Below are 20,609 nucleotides of genomic sequence, written 5' to 3' on the forward strand. Positions count from 1 at the left end.
GTTTTATTAGCGACTATTGCGATATCTTCGTTGTTAGACCACCTACGACAACCTACGTTACATTGTTGTAAAGCTGATATTTTATACTTTCATTGCCAGGTTTTGCTTTTTGCATACCCCATATAGACGCTGAGATATTTGCTTTGGAATAAAATGTTGACTTTTTCTCCAAATAAAGTTTTTGCTCATTCCGACACCTAAATATTATCCGACCATCATCAAAATCAATAGGCTTCTTCCTCTGTGAGACCCTCACTAACCCTCGAAATTTCGTGACGATCCGATCACAATTGCGCCCAGTAGCGTGACTTCCAAAAAAATGGAAAAATGGGATGTATTATTGAATATTGCAATATCTCCGTTATTTGGTCACATACGCCGACCTAGTTTGCATCATTGTAAAGATGGGATCTTCTACTTTCATAGTAAGGCTTTGCTTTTGGAAAGTTTGCAACTAAAGCTGTGATATTCGTCAATATAACTAAAATCGCAAAAATTAAAATTTGGGTTTTAATTGCTACTATTGTGATATCTTCGTTGTTTGGTCACCCACGAGAACCTTTACATCGTTAGAAAGGTGATATTTTCTGCTTTCATTGTCAGGTTTTGCTTTTGGTATACCTCTTATAGAAGCTGAGATATTAGCTTTGGAAAAAAACGTTGTCTTTTTAACCAAATAAGTTATTTGCCCATTTCGACCCCTAAATATTATTCGACCCTCACCAAAATCAATAGGCTTCTTCCTCTTTGAGATCCCCATTAAGTCTCAAAATTTCGTGACGATCCGATCAAAATTGAGACCTGTTTCGTGATTTCCAAAAAATAGAAAAATGCGGTGTATTACCGACTATTGCGATATCTCCGTCATTTGGTTACCTACGCCGACCTTGTTTGCATAACTGTAAAGACGGGATCTTCTACTTTCATAGTCAGGCTTTGCTTTTGGAAAGTTTACAACTAAAGCTGTGATATTCGTCAATATAACTTAAATCGCAAAAATTAAAATTTGGGTTTTAATTGCTACTATTGTGATATCTTCGTTGTTTGAGCACTTTCTTTACATCATTAGAAAGTTGATATTTTCTACTTTAATTGTCAGGTTTTGCTTTTGGTATACCCCATATAGAATCTGAGATATTCGCTTTGGAAAAAGACGTTGTCTTTTTATGCACCTAAGTTTTTTGCCCTTTCCGACCCCTAAATATTATCCGACCATCACCAAAATCAATAGGCTTCTTCCCCTCCGGGACCCCCATCAACATGCAAAATTTCGTGACGATCCGATCAAAATTGCGACCTGTAGCGTGATTACAAGGTTTAGATGGACAGACGGACAGACGGACAGACGGACGGACGGACGGACACACATAGCCAGATCGACTCAGCTCGTCGAGACATTCATTTTGGTATATATAAGTATGGGTCTACGACCATTATTTCGATGCGTTACAAACTTTTTGGCCAAAACCAACTTATAATACCCTCCCCACATAGTGGTGTAGGGTATAATAAAACACAGAATAAATAAACTCGTAGACTTTAAAGATATAAAATTCACTTAAAATGTTAATTTTTAACTTTAAGGTAACCAAAAGCTATGGATCCTTTCGAAAAATTCAAGCAATAACAAAAGAAAACTTATAATAATGGGGGTTGGTGTATTAAAAGCTAAATTCTTCAGAATCCCATAACTTTTAAAATATAGAGTTTGAATTCCCCAACTTAAATAATTATAAATGATCTTTTAAAGGACTATAAAGGATTGAAAGAAAGGAAATATTTTGGTTGGATGATCTCTTTGCCATCTTTAATAACATCATACGCATTTTGACGTACAATATGAGATAAGAATTGCTTGTTATGATGACGAAATTCTAAACAAGTAAAAACGGCATTAAGTTCGGTCGGCCACGAGTTGTATTGAAGTAAAATGGAATAGTTTCCCTTCGTTTATGATGAATGCTAAATACCAAACAATGGATAACCTACAAAATACCTAAATTTGGGAGGTACCATTCTATGGGGGCTATATCAAAACGTCGATCTATACTGGCGGAATGGTTTTGGACTCAAAGAAGACTAAATACCAAATTTCCGATACTTCGTTAACATAATGTGGCTAAAACCTTCAAAATACCGAAAATCAAGAGGTAAGTTTCTATGGGGGATATAGGAAGACGTGGACCTATACTGATAATTCTCTTCTGGAACATGTTATAAACCCCTGGAAGACGTAATAACATTTTTTGTCATTTTGGTGGGATATTGATGTCGAAATCTTCAGAATTACGAAAATCGGGAGGTACCGTTCTATGGGGGCAGTATGGAAAAGTACACTGAATTTCAGTCGGAAAGCTTTTTACCTCTAACGAAGACCAAATACCAAATTTCAGCCATTTCGGTGGGTTGTTGTGGCCACAATATTCAAAATATCGGAAATCGGGAGGTACCGTTCTATGGGGGCCATATCGCAACGTGGACCGATACCAACGAATATTAGTCGGAAACCCTTTTACGTCCAACGTATACCAAATACCAAATTTTAGCCATTTCCGTGGGTTGTTGTGGCCACAACCTTCACAATACCGAAAATCGGAGGTACCGTTCTATGGGGGTTATATGAAGGCGTGGAACTGTACCAAAAAATTTCTGGGGGGAAGTTTTATACCCCCAACGAAGACTAAGTACTTAATTTCGGCCATTTCTGTGGATTATTGTGGCCACAACCTTCACAATACCGAAAATCGGGAGGGACCGTTCTATGGGGGCTATATGAAGGCGTGGACCTATGCCGACAAATTTCTGGCGGAAAGTTTTGTAACTGCAACGAAGACTAAGTACCAAATTTGAGCCATTTCGGTGTGATAATGAGGCTAAAACCTTCAAAATACCTAAAATCGAGTGGTACTATTGGTGGTAGTACCCATTTTCAATACCAGACATCCTAGCAGTAATAGAAACATCTATACAAAATTACAAAGCTCTATATTAATAATTGCGAGCTGTATCTTGATTTCAGTCAGACGGACAGAGCGACATGGTTACATCGACTTAGAATTTTACCCTGATCAAGGGTCTCCGATGAATATTTCGATGTGTTACGAACGGAATGACAAATTTAATTATACCATCCATATTATGATGGAGGGTATAAAAATCCCAAAAAAATATTTTTTGTGATCGTAGGTAAGGAATTTCTGGAGATCATCGTAAAATAGGGCCGTAAGCTATATCTCAAAAAGAGCTGATTAAAATAAGTGCCTAATTTGTGCTTGAAACAGTAAAAATTTTAAATGAAAGTCGTGATGTTACTGTGTTTGATTACATACTTATTAATGAAATTATTTTCAGTAAAAGTGAAACGTTTATCAAATCATTTATCATCAACCACCACATAAAATGATTCTCGTTAACTAGTTCACTCTATGAGTTTAAATCAAGTCACACATACTCACTCATGTAAAGGCCAAAGGCTTAAACACGAAATGATTAACAGGGTTCATACTCGAATAGCACTGAATGATGCCATCTCCCACATGAAGGTTTACCTTACAGTACACACATACAGCAACACGTCCTCTCATTTTAGCACATAAAAGGACTTCATAAAATTCGATTTAAGGGTAAACGCAGAAGTTCGACTGTTACTACATATCATTATATCATGGCACAGTGTCTTTAGTGTTATGTTTTAAATTTGCTTAAGTGTTAATTCGATGTTGCTTTTATATTTTGTGTTTGGTCCTTTCGTCCGTGCAGTCTTAAAGCTGAAACAACCGCTTAATACCTTATCTAAATTTAGTTGTTTTTGGAATTCATAGTACATGTAACTCCCTTTACTATTAGTGATATTTCTTATACATAAAGTTGTGTCTACGACCATTATTTCAACTTTTGGCACCAAATGAAGTCTCAATATACTCCCCAAATAAAAGTGTAGGCTACAATATATAATCCACAATTCCACAAACATCCCATATATATTTTACAAAGGTAGATATTTAGACTATAAAGTTCTATTAAAATCACTCAACATTTTATTATATTCACTGTGCTAAAATCAAGTGCTTTCTTCCACACACCGTCGGTTAAAGAGTCATACATTTTCGGCCACATAACAATGAAGTTCGGCATACTTTTCAGAAGGGCAGCCAGTAATTGCATGAATGATGTTGGAAATGAATTTTCAAATTTTTGTGGTTGAAATTTGTTTGTTAGCTTCTGGCACTTAGCAAGCCACAAGTTGTACAATGTTGTGTCCTTGTTATCCTGTCATAAATGTTCAATTCTGGTTTGCATCCCTTCGAAATGTTCACATGTGATAATCTATGAAAACTTTTGAGAGGTTGCAGTACGTATTGCACGTTCGAACGACTAGTTTAAAATGTGTGCGAGTCCTGGGAGGGGTTGAAATGCTTTGAAAAATTTTTACTTCATTATAATTAAGTTGTTGGGTTGTTTATAAGTTAAGTGTTGGTATAATGTCCTATGTATATTATAGGAGACCAGGGTGAAATGTGCCAGACACAAATCAATCATTGGATTGTTGAATGATATCAACCCTGTTAGAGAACTGCAATTTGAAGAAATGTGTAATTTTAATTTAAGATATTTTAATTGTACCCAGCAAAATGTTCGATGCCAAAGATGCTATTCAAGAATGGGTGCAAGTGAAATGGAATGTCATTTTTTCAGCATTTTCACTCATTCTTTTTACAAGAGCGTGACCCCCAAAAGATGCAATTCATTTTCAGATCCTAAGCATGTCATCTTTACTAACTCGATAGAATGGCATCTTCAACAATTCTTTGGCATGCCATCTTAACCAATTCCCAAGAATAGCATTTTCACTAATCTTTGGCATGTCATTTTCACCAACCCTTTGGCATGTAATTTTCACGTATTGTTCGGAAAATGGAAAATGCTGTATTGAAAAATTATTTTCATCTTTTTATTTTATTAATTCAAAGGAATTAATGAAATAACTATAATTTGCTTATCATCATAAGCAGCAGTTTCTTCTAGTTGTTGTAACAGTAGTTAATATGTTTGTATTCTCATTTTTCTGCTTAATCTAATGGTTTGTAACCACAAAGCTGCAAACTTAAGTTTCTTAGCAGGATTGGTAGGGCAATTGAAAAGGAGCAGTGTGTCGTGGGGGCCTGTGCTGTATGCTGGGCAGATGTTTTCCACGGTGTCATCAGTACTTGCCTATAGGAATTTTGACGTCTGCACCAAGCGTATTGACGAGCGTATTGACACAAAACTAACTGTCCTGACAGCTGGCGCTTCTCAGCAGCGATAGATGGTAGATGTTCTCCAAGGACCGCATTCACACGACAACTGTTTACTGCATCTGCGACTGCATTCGTGTGAATGCTACTTAAACCTGGTTGAAAGGCTTGTTGATCTAGAGGTTCTCTCTTGTAACGTTAGACTTCTCTTTCTAGATTATGAGCACGGCTTGCTCTGAGTGAATCCTCTGCTAATATGGAGATGGCCTTCAGCGCAGTTGTTGTGTTGCTTACGGATCCTATGCTATTGATCGGCAACTGGAAAGTTATTTCTGATGCTGGAAGAACTATAGCCAACAAGGGTCCTTGCTACGGCCGACAAAAGCCAAATCGGTTTGTAAGATTCACCTTTGCTGGCATCCTTTTCGGGCTTCAGTAGCTGGCCTATTTTCCAGACTTCGGAAACGATGTGTTTGGCAAGCGACAGGTTGTAAATTTAAGTGAGAAACTTGACTTCCGGCCGTCCCAGCTGTTGCAGTCTAAACACCGCCGCTGCACGCAACAGAGTTTACTTCCTCCGCAACAGGTTTTGATTCATCTTACAAAAGGATTTTACTTCCCACCAGTGCAGTGCAGATTTCGACATTGACTCCAACTGCAGATTACTATTTCGTGAATTTTATTTTACAACAGAGTGAGGCAGAGAACATTTTTGGGTCTCTCTTGTGCTCTCAATGAGCGTAAATTTGTTGTTGTTCACAACGTGTTAGCATCTACACAGGCTGTGAGCGATAACAAATTTACGCTCATTTAGAGCACATGGGCTCTCTTGTGAGTCACAATGCCTCCTCCTGTTTTACAACGTTTTGGAAATTTTTGTTGTTTTGTAGGGATCTACAAATCGACTTGTTGAAAAAGGTTCTCTAGAGCAGGCAAGGAAACTTTTATAATTGGTATGTTCCCTTACTTTTAAAAATGGTAATTGTTGCAAAAATGGTAAAAGTGGTGAACTGCTCTCATATAAATTGTATGATTTTAAAAGTAGGGAAACACTTTTCGGGTAAAAACTGGTAACCTCAGGCACGTAAAGGAACACGACTAATACCAAAGAGTGCAGTCCGACTCTACTTTTAGCTCAATGATTGGGGCTTCCTAGCATAATAAATCTTACATTGCTTTAAACGTACATATTTAGATAAATAAAAGAATATATACATGTGTAAAAATAAAAACACAAAATTCATCTCTATTGGATCGATGGAATGGGTTCAAATGCTAAGCAAAAGATCGGATCTACCACGACTTCCTTTGAATTGGTTCAAATGCTGATGAAACGATCGGATCTTTCACGACTTCCTTCAAATGGTTTCAAATGCTGATGAAAAGATCGGATCTTTCACGACTTCATTTGAACCAATGCAAAAGATCCAGTGAAATCATGGCATCTCATGGAACCACTTCCATAAAATTTTGCTGGGTAGATAATAAGATGTACAGTAAACACATTATTTAGGGATTGTTTATACAATGAATTTATGAAACAATTTACGTATCTATGTATATACTTCAAGGAGTTCATAAAATGGTGGTGTCCTTAAATGAAGATGAACTCGAACTATAAGATAATTTTGTTGGATTCGATAAAAAAATACAAATACAAAAAAAAAACGTTAGCCAACTAAATGTTTGCGTACATGGAATAACTCTACTAAACACACTCTAATTTTTTGGATTTTTTAATATGGTTATAACTTCGCTCTTCAAGGAAACAAATATATATTTTTTTTGTAGGGATAGACTCGGTTACTCCGGTTATTTTTGCCGTTTCACCTGAATATGTGCGTATTTCCCTCATAAGTGCATATAAATGATGTGTTTTTAGAACCGCTATATGCCAAGAATGGTTCCTTCTAAGAAAAAATTATTAAGACCAAACTTGTAGAAAAATTTCCTGCCTATAATATTTGCTCTAGTCACTTTTTGATTAGACCCACCGTTTTCAAGAAAAAAATTTTTAATTAAACTATTAAACTATAACTATAATTTGACATTAGGGTTCTCAGTGGTAAAAAAAACTTCTCCACTAAAGATTATAGATATACGTTCTCGTTTTCTAATATCCCCCATGTAACGGTACCACCCGATTTCAGGTATTTTGACGGGTTTAGCTTCATTTTCAGAGCGAATTAGCTATAATTTGGCATTAAGGGTTTTCGTAGACCAAGAAACTTCTCCGCGAACAATTATGGACATAGGTTCATGTTTTGGTATAGCCCCATATAACGGTACCGCCCGATTTCTGGTATTTTAACGTTTTTAGCTAAATTTTCTGGCAGAATTAGTTATTATTTGGTATTTAGGGTTCCCAAAGACCAAGAAATTTCTATGTCAAAATTTATGGACATAGGCCCACGTTTTGGTATAGTCCCCATATAACGGTACCGCCCGATTTCAGGTATTTTTTAGCTACATCTTCTGCCTGATTTAGCTATAATTTGTCATTTGGGGTTCCTAGTGGTAAAGAAACTTTTCCACCAAAAGTTATGGACATAGGTCCACGTTATAAGACCGGATTGCCATAATATATAGTTCCTAGTGACCAAGTAACATCTCCATCTAAAATTATGGGCAGAAAGAAAACTAATTACTCCGTATTAGCTCAGCCGAACTCACAGCTTTTTTACAGTGATTTATTTAACTTGCTTTGGTCCGTTTAGTTAAAACCTGTTAACTCATTTTTAAGTAGTTGACCAATCGCTCTAAAACTTTGCACACTTTTCAGATTTGGATGACAATACATGAATATGGAATCAAAACCAATATTGGTCCATTTTATAGTGTTTTAACGGTGTTTTATTTGAATTGCATTTCAAATCTGGTAACTCAATTTTGACACAGTTGCAGTTGACCATCAGACTAAAACATTGCACATTTTTTCAGATTTGGATGACAATAAATGAAAATGAAGTCAAAACCAATATTGGTCCATTTTTACAGTGTTTTTACGGTGTTTTATTAAAATTGCATTTCAAATCTGGTAACTCAATTTTGACACAGTTGCAGTTGACCAATCGCTCTAAAACTTTGCACACTTTACAGATTTGGATGACAATACATGAATATGAAATTAAAACAAAGATTGGTCAATTTTACAGTGTTTAACGGTGTTTTATTTAAATTGCATTTCAAATCTGGTAACTCAAGTTTGACACAGTTGCAGTTGACCAATCAGACTAAAGCTTTGCACACTTTTTAGATTTGGATGACAATACATGAATATGAAATCAAAACCAATATTGGTCCATTATTACCATTTTTACAGTGTTTTTACGGTGTTTTATTTAAATTGCATTTCAAATCTGTCAACTCAATTTTGACACAGTTGCAGTTGACCAATCGGACTAAAACTTTGAACACTTTTCAGATTTGGATGATTGCGATACTACCCGATTTCAGGTATTTTGAGGATTTTATCTTCATTTTTGTCCAAATTAGTTGTCATTTGGCATTTCCAATGATACAGACATTTCCCCATCAAGAATTGTGAACATAGGTCCAGGTTTTGATATAGCCCCCATATAGTGGTACCACCCGATTTCAAGTGTTTTAAGGATTTTATCTTCATTTTTAGCCAGAATTGGCTATAACTTGGCATTTGGAGTCCCCAATGGTACAGAAACTTCCCCACCAAAAATTTTGGACATAAGTCCAGGTTTTGGTATAGCCTTTATATAACGGTACTGCACGATTTCAGGCATTTTAAAGTTTTTATCTAAATATTCGCCTAAATTGTCAGTGGTCAAAAAAATGTATTTATTAAAAAGTTAAAAATAAAATATAATTTAAAAAATTAAGTTTCAGTGTTTTATTTAGAAATGCACTTAATACTAGGAAATAATTTGTCGCTTAGCCTCAATAAATATATTCTTTCTCATGATAGAATCTCTCAAATAAAACGCTTGCATTTAAATTATAAATGGTGACAAAATTATACGGCAAGCGTTTTATAGCCCCCATAAGACGATACCGCCCGATTTTCGGTATGTTGAAGGTTTTAGCCACATTATCTACCCGTTATGACTGAAATTTGGTGTTCAGTCTTCAAATACATATATGTATGTATCTTTGTGGGCTTATTGAATACATCAAATTTTTTTTTAAATAAGAGAATTTTCCTTGAAGAAGTTTTTTGAACGATTAATGGTCAAAAACGGCAAAATTTTTTTACAAAAATTTGGAATTTTGACTTTGACAGTTTCCATTTTTTAAACGGATATTTTTAAAGACAATATTATTAGATACCTAATAACCCCACAAAAATATATGATAATCGGCCCATTAGCTTTCGAACTTTAGTGAACACTCCAAAACACACTCTAAAAATGGGGGTAACCCCTTAATGAGGTGGTCACTGAAAAAGATAAATAACATGTTCGTGTGCCAATATGTACAACTGGCTCCTTTATACGTTTAAAGTACTTACTTTTCACAACACAATATATATGTCCTTTATTTACATCGGTATATCTTACATAAAAAAATTGCATTAATTACATAAAAAACAGATGTAAAAAGTTCAGGTAGAACATAGGGCACCGTTATCAGTTCTTATATTGCTTGTTGATGTTTCTGTAATCTGGTGTTTTAAAGATGGGTGGCTGATTGGGCCATCGCATCCGCACCTAGTGCTGGGGCTGCCAGCCATCCTCTAGGCAAGGGTATGTTGAAGATCTTTGGGCGCCACCGTTGGCCATACCATTGGCTCATCCGCTGCCATCCCTATTGCTTGATCCCATCACAATCAAACAAGGAGTCGAGAGAAGTGCTCTAGTTAAAAAGTGCTGCAGGCATTTCTGCCGTGCTGCATTTGGGGTTATACCGCCCATGATCGGTCGCCAGAGCCTCGTTTGCGTGAACAGAGGACACCAAGTCTCAAGTGGACAGTGCACGCAGAGAAAAAATATGTTTGATCCAACAATATTCCAAGAGCAAAATATGTATTGTTAACATATTGTTGGATTCCTTATGTAGTATTGTGAATCCAAAAATAGTTTGTGTCAACTGAACAATATTTCTCTCTTTTCTTCGAATTTTTTTTCTCTTCTCTCGCTATTCGATGCCGTGTTGAAAAAACAATTTTGGTGAGTTGTGGTGTTTGTATGACATGCTGCCTTTATCTTTGTTTTTTTGTGTGTATGTAACAATGAGACTCTTGTTTTTATTTGTTTCTGTTTTGTTTCATTCTTCTTTCCTTTTCATGTTTGTTATGGTAGTGTTTGGTATGGTGGTGGCTGCTAGTGGCTTTTTGTTTGGCTTTGTTGTCAGCTAAAGTAGCAAAACATGTATTGTGTTCATCAATGATTGCAATATTGTACGCGACATTTATATCCAAGTTATGTGATAAGTGTATATGAGAAGTATATACACTCAAATCAAAAAATGTAGTATCTGGTTTTCAGGGCTGACAATATGTTTTGTAAAAAATTTAGATTATGATTGTTCGTACAATCGGTATTGTTAACGATTTTTACAATATTGCGAAAATTCGAAAGTTGTTTTTGTTTTCTATGTTCGAAACAAAAGATGGAATTTTTGGATTTGGATTACAATGTTTTTACAAAACAAACACATTTTTGGAACCAAAATAGATATGTTTGTTCCAACAAAACCGAAAAATATTTTTTCTCTGCGTGTGGGTGAGGTTGACGTTTGAAGAGGATTGGCTATGTGAACAGATATATTATTCGTCTTCGCTTCTCTCTCCCATTAGTCCTCCAAACAGCAAAAAATATCTACCATTACTTTAAATATTAGAATATTGGAGCATAATAAAAGTTATTAATTTTAGTAAAATCAGGACAAAAATACTTATCTCCAACAATTGACAAATTTACTTGGCATTATCAATGCCATAATTTAAATTCATTCACATTGAATTGTTTTCTATCAATTCCATCAATAAATTTATATTCCGAACGAAATACTTGGTTTTTACCATTTTTTGCCACGGTCGTGACACTGTGCCCTATATTTAGCAATTTTGATCGGATCGTCACGAAACTTTTGGGGGTTGATGGGGGTTCTGTAGGGGAAGAAGGCTATTGATTTTGTTGATGGTCGGATCATATTTAGGTCTCAATGGGCAAAAGAAACTTCAAGGTTCACCTTTCCAACAATGCAAAGTAGGTTGGCGTATGTGATTAAGCAAAGGAGATATCGCAACAGTCGTCAATCCAACCCAAGTCTTCATTTTGAGGATTTCAATTGTAAAGACGAATAGCACAGCTTTGACTGGTGGTCTTCCAAAAGAAAGCCACCTTTACATCTCACCTTTACAATGATGCAATGTAGGCTGGCGTACGTTGTCAAACGACGGAGATATCGCAATAGTCGGTAATACATCCCATTTTCTACATTTTTATAATCACACTACATGTCGCAATTTGGATCGGATTTGATTGATCTCACGAAATTTTGGGGGTTGATGGGGGTCTTGGAGGGGAAGAAACCTATTGATTTTTTGGTCAGATAATATTCAGGCGTCGGAATGATCCAAAATCTAATGTGGAGAAAAATATGGATATAATCTTCCATCTATATTTTCTCCCGATTTGAGGTATTTGGTGCTCCAAAGATGCAAATTCTGTCCGATTTTTATATAACTTGTCAAATATCACCGAATTCGAACTAAAAATATGTTTGCCAAATAATATTGAAATCGGTTCAGATTTGAATATAACTCCCATATTATATATTTTCGCCTATTTTTAGGTATGTGGTGTACCAATCTATGTATGTCCAATTATGATGCAATTTTAAATGTGTGACGGAATTTGGACTAGACATAAGTTCGCCAAAGTATTTGGAAAAAGGTTCAGATTTGGATTTGTTTACCCGGATACCTGTATTTGACTCACCAAAATAAAATTGGAGAGACATTCTGATGAAATTTGGAAAACGTAACTCAATTTGGTCTAGAAAAAAATCGCCAAGTTATATTGAAGTCATGGTCGCGTAGGACATCATATAGTCGGCCCTGCCCGACTATAATCCTTTCTATACTGGTTTTGATTTGTACTGACGAATATTCCAGCTTTGGTTAAGTGCATTTTAACAAAAGGTGAACTATATTAAAGAAGACATTCCGAGCTTAAAATTGATCCCAATTGCTTAAGCAAAAGTCGCAGAATACAATAAATTTAGAAAAAGACGCTCAAATACTCCAATTTCTAATTTGTGGAATTTTATTTCCAATGCAGATACCTCTGCTTCTGTTAGACATATTCCAAGAGGATAGCTTGATAGTGAAACTAGACCATCTGTAGTGCGATTCTCTAACCCATTTTTTGAGTTACCGACAATTGTCGGTAAAATTCAAATGCTTATAATTTCGTTAATTACCGATGTTTTTCGGTAAATTAGCGACGAATAAAAAGAACTCGCAATATTCTACCGTTGGCAAGAGTGTTGTCAACCTTTATTTGATCTTTTCATTCATAATTTTGAGTATCATTCGATACGTTACAAACTTGTTGGTTAAAACCAACTTATAATACCCTCCCCACATAGTGGTGTAGGGTATAATAACTTTTCACGCCGAAAGTTTTCAGTTTTATGGGTATTTTACACGATATGTTTATACCCTACACCACTATAAGTTGGTTTTGGCCAAAAAGTTTGTAACGCATCGAAATAATGGTCGTAGACCCATACTTATATATACCAAAATGAATGTCTCGTCGAGCTGAGTCGATCTGGCTATGTGTGTCCGTCCGTCCGTCTGTTCATCTAAACCTTGTAATCAAGCTACAATTTTGATCGGATCGTCACGAAATTTTGGATGTTGATGGGGGTCCCGGAGGGGAAGAAGCCCATTGATTTTGGTGTTGGTCGGATAATATTTAGGGGTCGGAATGGGCAAAAAACTTATGTGGATAAAAAGACAACTTTTTTTCAAACCAAATATCTCAGCTTCTATATGGGGTATACCATAAGCAAAACCTGACATTGAAAGTAGAAAATATCACCTTTCTAATTATGTAAAGTAGGTTCTCGTAGGTGATCAAACAACAAAGATATCACAATAGTAGCAAATAAAACCCAAATTTTCATTTTTGCGATTTTAATTATAATGACGAATGTCACAGCTTTGGTTGGAAACTTTCAAAAAGAAAAGCCTGACTATGAAAGTAGAAGATCCCGTCTTTACAATTATGCAAATTAGGTCGGCGATCCCATCTTTACAATGATGCAAACTAGGTCGGCGTAGGTGAACTTCTAACGGAGATATCGCAATAGTCAGTAATACATCCCATTTTTCAATTTTTTTTTTTTGGAAAACACGCTACAGGTCGCAGTTTTGTCGGATCGTCACGAAATTTCGAGGGTTAGTGGGGGTCTCCAGGAGAAGAAGCCTATTGATTTTGGTCATGGTCGGATAATATTTAGGGGTCGGAATGAGCAAAAAATTTATTTGGAGAAAAAGTCAACATTTTATTCCAAAGCAAATATCTCAGAGTCTATAAGGTGTATACAAAAAGCAAAGAAAAGTAGAAAATATCACCTTTACAACGATGTAACGTAGGTTGCCGTAGGTGGTCAAATAACGAAGGTATCGCATTAGTCGCTAATAGAACCCAACTTTTCATTTTTGTGACTTTAATAATAATGACGGATTTGGTTGGGGACCTTCTAAAAGCAAAGCCTGACTAAGAAAGTAGAAAATCGCATCTTTAAAATTATGCAAAGTAGGTTGACGTAGGTGGTCAAATAATAGAGATATGGCAATAGTCCGGAATGCATCCCTTTTTTCCACTTTTTCTGCAATCACACTACAGGTCGGAATTTTGATCGGATCATCACGAAATTTTCGCACAGAGATAGAGGCCTATTAATGTTGGTGATGTCGATAGTAGTCTATATATATAAAATTGTTTGTTTGTCTGTTTGTTTATTTGTTTGTTTGTGCCTTATAGACTCGAAAACCGCTGAACAGATCTTACTGAAATGTTTAGGGTACATTGCTACATGGCCTGGAATGAAAATAGGCTTTATCATTTTTTGAAATTTCGCGTTGATCTGGAGATATAGCATCAAAACCGGAGGTACCCCCAAAAAAATTAGATTTTATATGCAAATATCTTTAGAACTGTTACAGATCCAAACTCCAAATTTTGTATGCGTTTAATGTAGAAATAAATTTACCAAATTATATTCAAATCGGTTCAGATTTGGATGGTCTAGAAATAAATGTGCCAAATTATATCGAAATCGGTTCAGATTTGGATATAGCTCTTATCTATATTTTAGGCCGATTTTCTGTATTTGATGCTCTAAACACGCTATATGTGTCCAATGTCTGTCGGAATTTGTTCTAAATATAAATGTACCAATTTCTATCGAGACCGGTTCAGATTTGGACACACTACATATGTCCAATTTCACTGAAATTTGGAAAGCGTGACGCAATTCGTTCTAGAAATAAATGGGACAAATTATACCGAAATCGGTTCAGATTAGAATATAGCTCCCATATATATTTTCGGCTGATTTTCCGTATTTTATGCACAAAATGTGAATGTAAGACGGGATTTGGTCTAAAAATAAAAATGACAAATTATATTGAGAGCGGTTCATATAGAAATATAGCTACCCATATATATTTTCGGTCGATTTAATGTTTTTGTTACGTATGTTCAATTTCAATGCAATTTTGAAGACTTAGCAGTCAGTAAAAGTCATCATTATTTACAGAAGTACTTATAGTTGGGAAGGAATTCACCAAGGCTGTTAAGTATCATATCTTTGAAAGACTTCTTAAGATTTATGTTTTATTATGATATATCTAAATCATTAGGAATACTTATAGGCGGAAAGGCTTTCGAAGGAGTGTTACCTCCTGAAACTTAAAAAATACCATAGTAGCTCCATAACAACCCTGAATAGGTTTATAACTCCTTCATATCTGCTACATTTATTCGTTAAAATATTAAAAACGTTAATATAATTATGGCATTCCATTATATTTTATCGTAGTCGGGGCAGCAAAGCGCGCCGGGTTCAGCTAGTCAAAAATTAAATATTAATTATTTTGGTTCAGTTCGCCTTAAGTCATTTGGTATAAAAGCCAGATAGGTGAAAAATTTCGTATCTCCCTAAAAGAAATGTTTTCGAGTGAAAAGAATATGCATAGAGGTAGTGGTGTAGGGTATCACATAGTCGGCCCCGTACCGACTATAGCCTTTTCTCACTTGTTTATTAATAATTTTGCAGTATCCAAGCAATATTGCTTAAAAAGGTTAATATCTACTGCGAAACCACAAGATAAAGCTTGCATTATTACGTTTAGGCATTCGGCATCTAAACCTAAAATTTCAGCGTATTTCGTTGAATCGGTAAAAAACCTTCGGGCCGTGTTATCATCATTACTGTTTCCGAACCTTCCAACTTTTGGCGCGTCAATAATAAGCCCCAATTTCTGTTTGAAACTCTTCTGTATTTCCCTTTTTGTTTCTTCCAATCTACTTTTATCTTCTTTTGAGCGCGCTTGCCACTTTTTTCTAATTTATATCTTAAATGCAAGAAATATTCCATAAAGTGGATCCAGGAATGTAATGTCGCTAAACTATACCGCAAATTTGCTTCCTCACTGGCAAAGCTTAAACTTCGTCTAAATTATTAAACTGCTTCGACGCAGCGTTACATAGACAGCAACGCATATTTGACTTTGTAAGGGTAACATTATTACGAATTTTGCCATCAATCATCGTAAAAAGTAATTTGTATACAATATTTATATCTTTTCCGTTTATGTGGGTAGAATATAGAACAAGAGCTTATATTTGTTGATCAATATACTCTTGCTCCTGAATAATCGAATTTTGGTCTTCACAAACATATTCCACCTTTATTGGACTGCAAAATCGAGGAGACGATGGTTTTGGATTTTGCCAAATTATTGTATTTTGGTTATCATTTTTAGACAATCGTAAGGGTACAAGGGATGACAAAAGCATACTGGCATCCGACGCGTTTTCGTCTTCGAATTTTTGCTTGTATTGACTTTGACCGGAAGAACCGTCAAAGCCGTATTTGACAGTTAATAATAAGTTATGAACTTTATCATTTGAGAATGTATGAATAACATCACTTTGCACAATTAAAAGTCTACATGAAATATGATCCAATAGAGACTGTAAAGGAACTTCTGCTTTAGTTTCACTTACTATGATTCCCGGTAGATAATAACGGGTTTTTGCTTCCAATACTTTTGGGTATGGCGGATAAATAGGGCACATGCTATTTTGCGATTCCCGTTTTCGTATAATACGATATATATGTCTCGTCATTTTACCTTGAATAACATCGGAAAGTGCAAGATCACAAGAAATTTCTGTTTGCTGCGGTAGAGATGCTGATTTGAAAGCAGATTTATATTTGGAAGCTCGATTAGGTGATGTATTAGTGATGTCAAACACTAGTTCAGATACACTATGTGATTCCCGTAAATCTTTTGTGACTCTACGTTTCGTTCTTTCACTCGCTTTTCAAATTCTTTAGAAGGTCGATCCCTTTTTGTGAAGATTCGGACACATCTTCAGGCTTTGAATTCATCATATCTAACTCAAGCAGTGTCTCAACCTATAGTCGTTTTAATAAACACAATCAAATGCTAAAAACTTAAACGATTAGTTGATGCATACCTGAAATGTTATTACTTTTTGCAACCATTTTTCATTGCAGATAAGAAAACGTTCAGTCATTCGATAACTTTCATTCCATTTTTTTCCTATGGTAGGACTTTGATTTCATTTTTTTGATCTGAATATATTGTAACTGGCCGTTTCCCTTTGTTGGATAGGTGTTTTTCCAAAAGCCTGATTTTCTCATTTAGTGGTAAATGAAATTGCTGAGGCCATGTATTGAAAATTTCATGACGAGTGCACTCTATACTATTTTCTGCCATTTTGAATCACGAAAATATATATATAGTCCGTAATACTTGAAACACATCTGTTTCTTTCGAGAAATATTTTCAAAACTGATTTATTTTCTTATAAATTGGCATATTTTACAATGCTGATCATAGTGTTTTATGGTATTGCATATTCCAGAAGGTATACTTTGCAATAATAGTAAAAGCAATTAATAGTAAAAATTATATATAGGAATATCAAGAAATTTTGTCATACACTCCTGAACAGACTGATACATGCATATACCTGCAAGACAAAATATCGCATAAAAATGAAAAGTGCAAATATGTGCAGGATGTTTCGATGGGAATTGGTAAAAAACTCTTCCCTTTTTATGAAATGATAAGTTCTACAGCCCAACTCGATCTTACTCATAACTATTTTCATCGCTTTTTGTGAAAATTGATCTTTAAAAAATCAACAAACACGAACATTGATTATTAAAAAACGCGCACTTCATTCGCAACTCTGAACGTTTTAAATACGTTTCACATACCTTTCATTACAATTAAAAAATAAAAATTAAAACAGTTGTTTATTTTGGATATTATAAAATTTTAATAAACAACTCAAATATTGAACATTTTTTTTTAATAAGGTCACTTGGACCTGCTTTTATACCCACTTACTAAACAATAAACGTATATATTTTGCACAACTACACGCAGTAGACTCCTATACACAATATTTAGTGAAAATTGATACAACTGTTTTTTTTTCGATTTTTGGCCAGGGTTTTCGGAAAATTGGCCTCTGTGGAATGATATGGAAACATTCAAATTGAATATGTACCGAATTTTCATTCATGTTTTCCAACATATTCAATCAATTGTGAAAATTATTAGTTTTTTAAATTCCAATAATTTATAGACATTTCCTTATTTTGTTTACATATACACGTGACACTAACATTACAAACAAAAACAAATGTCTATGTGGTCGTTGTTGAGTTGTCTTTGTTGTAGTATTTACTTTACCTTATTTGTTCTACCATGGTATTTACCCATGTTTTGGGTAAATACCGGGTAGAATCCCATCTTTAGTCATATATTAACAAAATGAATGAAAATATAATTTGATATCATTATAGTTGATTTTCCAGAACCTGCGAGATAGTACTACTATTTATATCAATGTAGTTTATGAACGAAACTTATTTTCTACGGCTTTCGTGTAACATAAAATCAGATGGACAACATTGTCCTTGATTGGAAAAATTGGATAGAAATGCAATTGGTGAACTAGGATGAAAGGTGGCCTGTACGTTGTATTGCATTTATTCAAATATAAAGAACACTTTGTTTTTGGTACCCTAATGTCCATCGATCATTACAGCTAATGCCCAAGCAAATCAATAAAATTTTTATGAAAGCCCAAAAAATTATCGTTTCTCAGATACGGATGAAGTTTTTCTCTTTACTCAGAAATGTAATAAAATTCTATGCTTTAATAAAATTCATTTCCATGACAATTTTCGCAATACCCACTTAGAATCATAAATTCAAACCTAACATGCAGTTTAACAAACAAAAGTTTTTTCAGATTTTCTTTCAGTTACTTAGTGTTTCTCCATAAAAACTTAAAGCATATTTATCCAAGTGCCAGCAAAGAAATTATTATTTGTGGGCACAAAAAAGTTCTACGAGACAAACAACAACAAACAGATGAAACTATAAAAATGTAACTTGTGCATATTATTGCATAACTTTGATTACAGGCTGTATGTGATAAACAAAACGGATTTATAAATATCCTACACCTTTAACTGAACATTATAGACGCAAAATTTTTCGTAGGAAACAAAGATACAAGCGAGGAGTAGAGGTTTGTATCTATGAACAGATTCAACATCAGACAAGCTTGTTTAGTTATTCTTTACTAAAAATGTAAAAAAAATCATTCGCAGATTAGTATTTATTTTGTGAACTTCGGATACGACTTTCGGGCGGGCGAATTCACTACACACCCACGAACAATTTCAATATCATTTGGCGAAATTTTTTCTCGACCATATTGCCTCACATTTTCCAATTTTTATGAAACTGGTGCATCTAATAATATGAAATCGGCGAAAATATACATGGGAGTTATATCTGAACCGATTCTCGCAAACAGTAATAGCGTTCGTCCATTGGACAAAAACATGATCATCCTCAATTTTCACTCGGATAGTATAATAAATGCGACCTGTACTTTGATTACAATACTAAATTGTCAGACGGGCGGATGAACGGACATACATAAATCAACGCAGAAAGTGATTTTACGTACATATGTATATCCTAAAAAAACTATGGGTCTATCTTGTTTTCTTACGTATGTTACATACAAATGGACAAATATATAATGCTCTTTACCACAGCGTGGAAACAGTGTGGACATGGAATTCACCGAGCGACTACTGTATCCATAACCTACATGCAGTGTTAATGGCATAATGGCATGAATTGATAAATCGATCCATTTATAGCCATTCCGAGCTAGTTAAAATGCTAATACGTTTCCAGTATATTTAACGATATAATAAAAAATCCACTAATTGAACATATTTATATTAATATCAGTATTTTTCTAATTGTAAAGGAATCGGCCATTTGAGTTCCACTTCATGCCCTAAGTGCACGATAAAGTGCAAATTTACTTTTTTCTAAAATCTTCGGCAGTGATTGGGTTAAATGACCCTAAAGCTATCATTAAGCTTATATGAGTGTTCGTTTAATGGATTTTCGCAAAAGACACCGGCGTCAGTACCTTCTTCGATCTTGCAACAATGTTTGTACAGACAGTCTTATGGCCTTCGCCAGTCCAAACTGTGAAACTCCCCACGTTTCTTACTCTCGGAGACTGAAAGCAGCCCTCGCAGCTTGAAACTAGACGAGGATATCCAGAGGTTGGGGATACAGGCTCACGTTTAAAGCAGACTTGTGATTGCTCCGGTGATTAGAATTGACGCAGCCCTTTACACACTTGTTAGTTTCGACAATAGTGTCTTATCCCAAAGTGTTTGATGCCAGACAAATCTACCATAAGTAAACATAACTACTGAACATAATTTCATGAAATTTTCAGAAAATTTTCAGGAATGTCCCGTGGTCCAAAATGCTTTATATTCGCAATAATACCGAAAATCAGGAGGTACCGCTATATGGGGGCTATACCGAAACATGTTCGCGATTTTTCGTGGAAAAGTTTCGTGAACACTGATAACCTCAAATGTCAAATTACAATTTGTTCGGTGTACAATTGTAGCTAAATTCTTAAAACACCGAAAATCGGGAGGAACCGTTATATGGGGAATATACCAAAACATGGACCTATGTATGTTGACGATTTTTGGTGGAGAAGTTTCGAAGCTACTGAGAACCTCAAATGTCAAATTACAGATAGTTCGGTTAAAAAT

General features: G+C 35.0%; 1 protein-coding gene across 2 annotated transcripts in view; it reads left to right on the forward strand.

Annotated features, from left to right (window-relative positions):
• The window catches only part of LOC141396770 (uncharacterized), a 39,167-nt gene that overhangs the window by 9,414 nt on the left and 9,144 nt on the right, over positions 1–20,609 (forward strand). The window lies entirely within an intron of this gene.

The sequence above is a fragment of the Musca autumnalis genome, unplaced genomic scaffold (genome assembly GCF_047663935.1).
Source record: "Musca autumnalis isolate F117 unplaced genomic scaffold, ASM4766393v1 scaffold_3, whole genome shotgun sequence".
NCBI lineage: Eukaryota > Metazoa > Arthropoda > Insecta > Diptera > Muscidae > Musca > Musca autumnalis.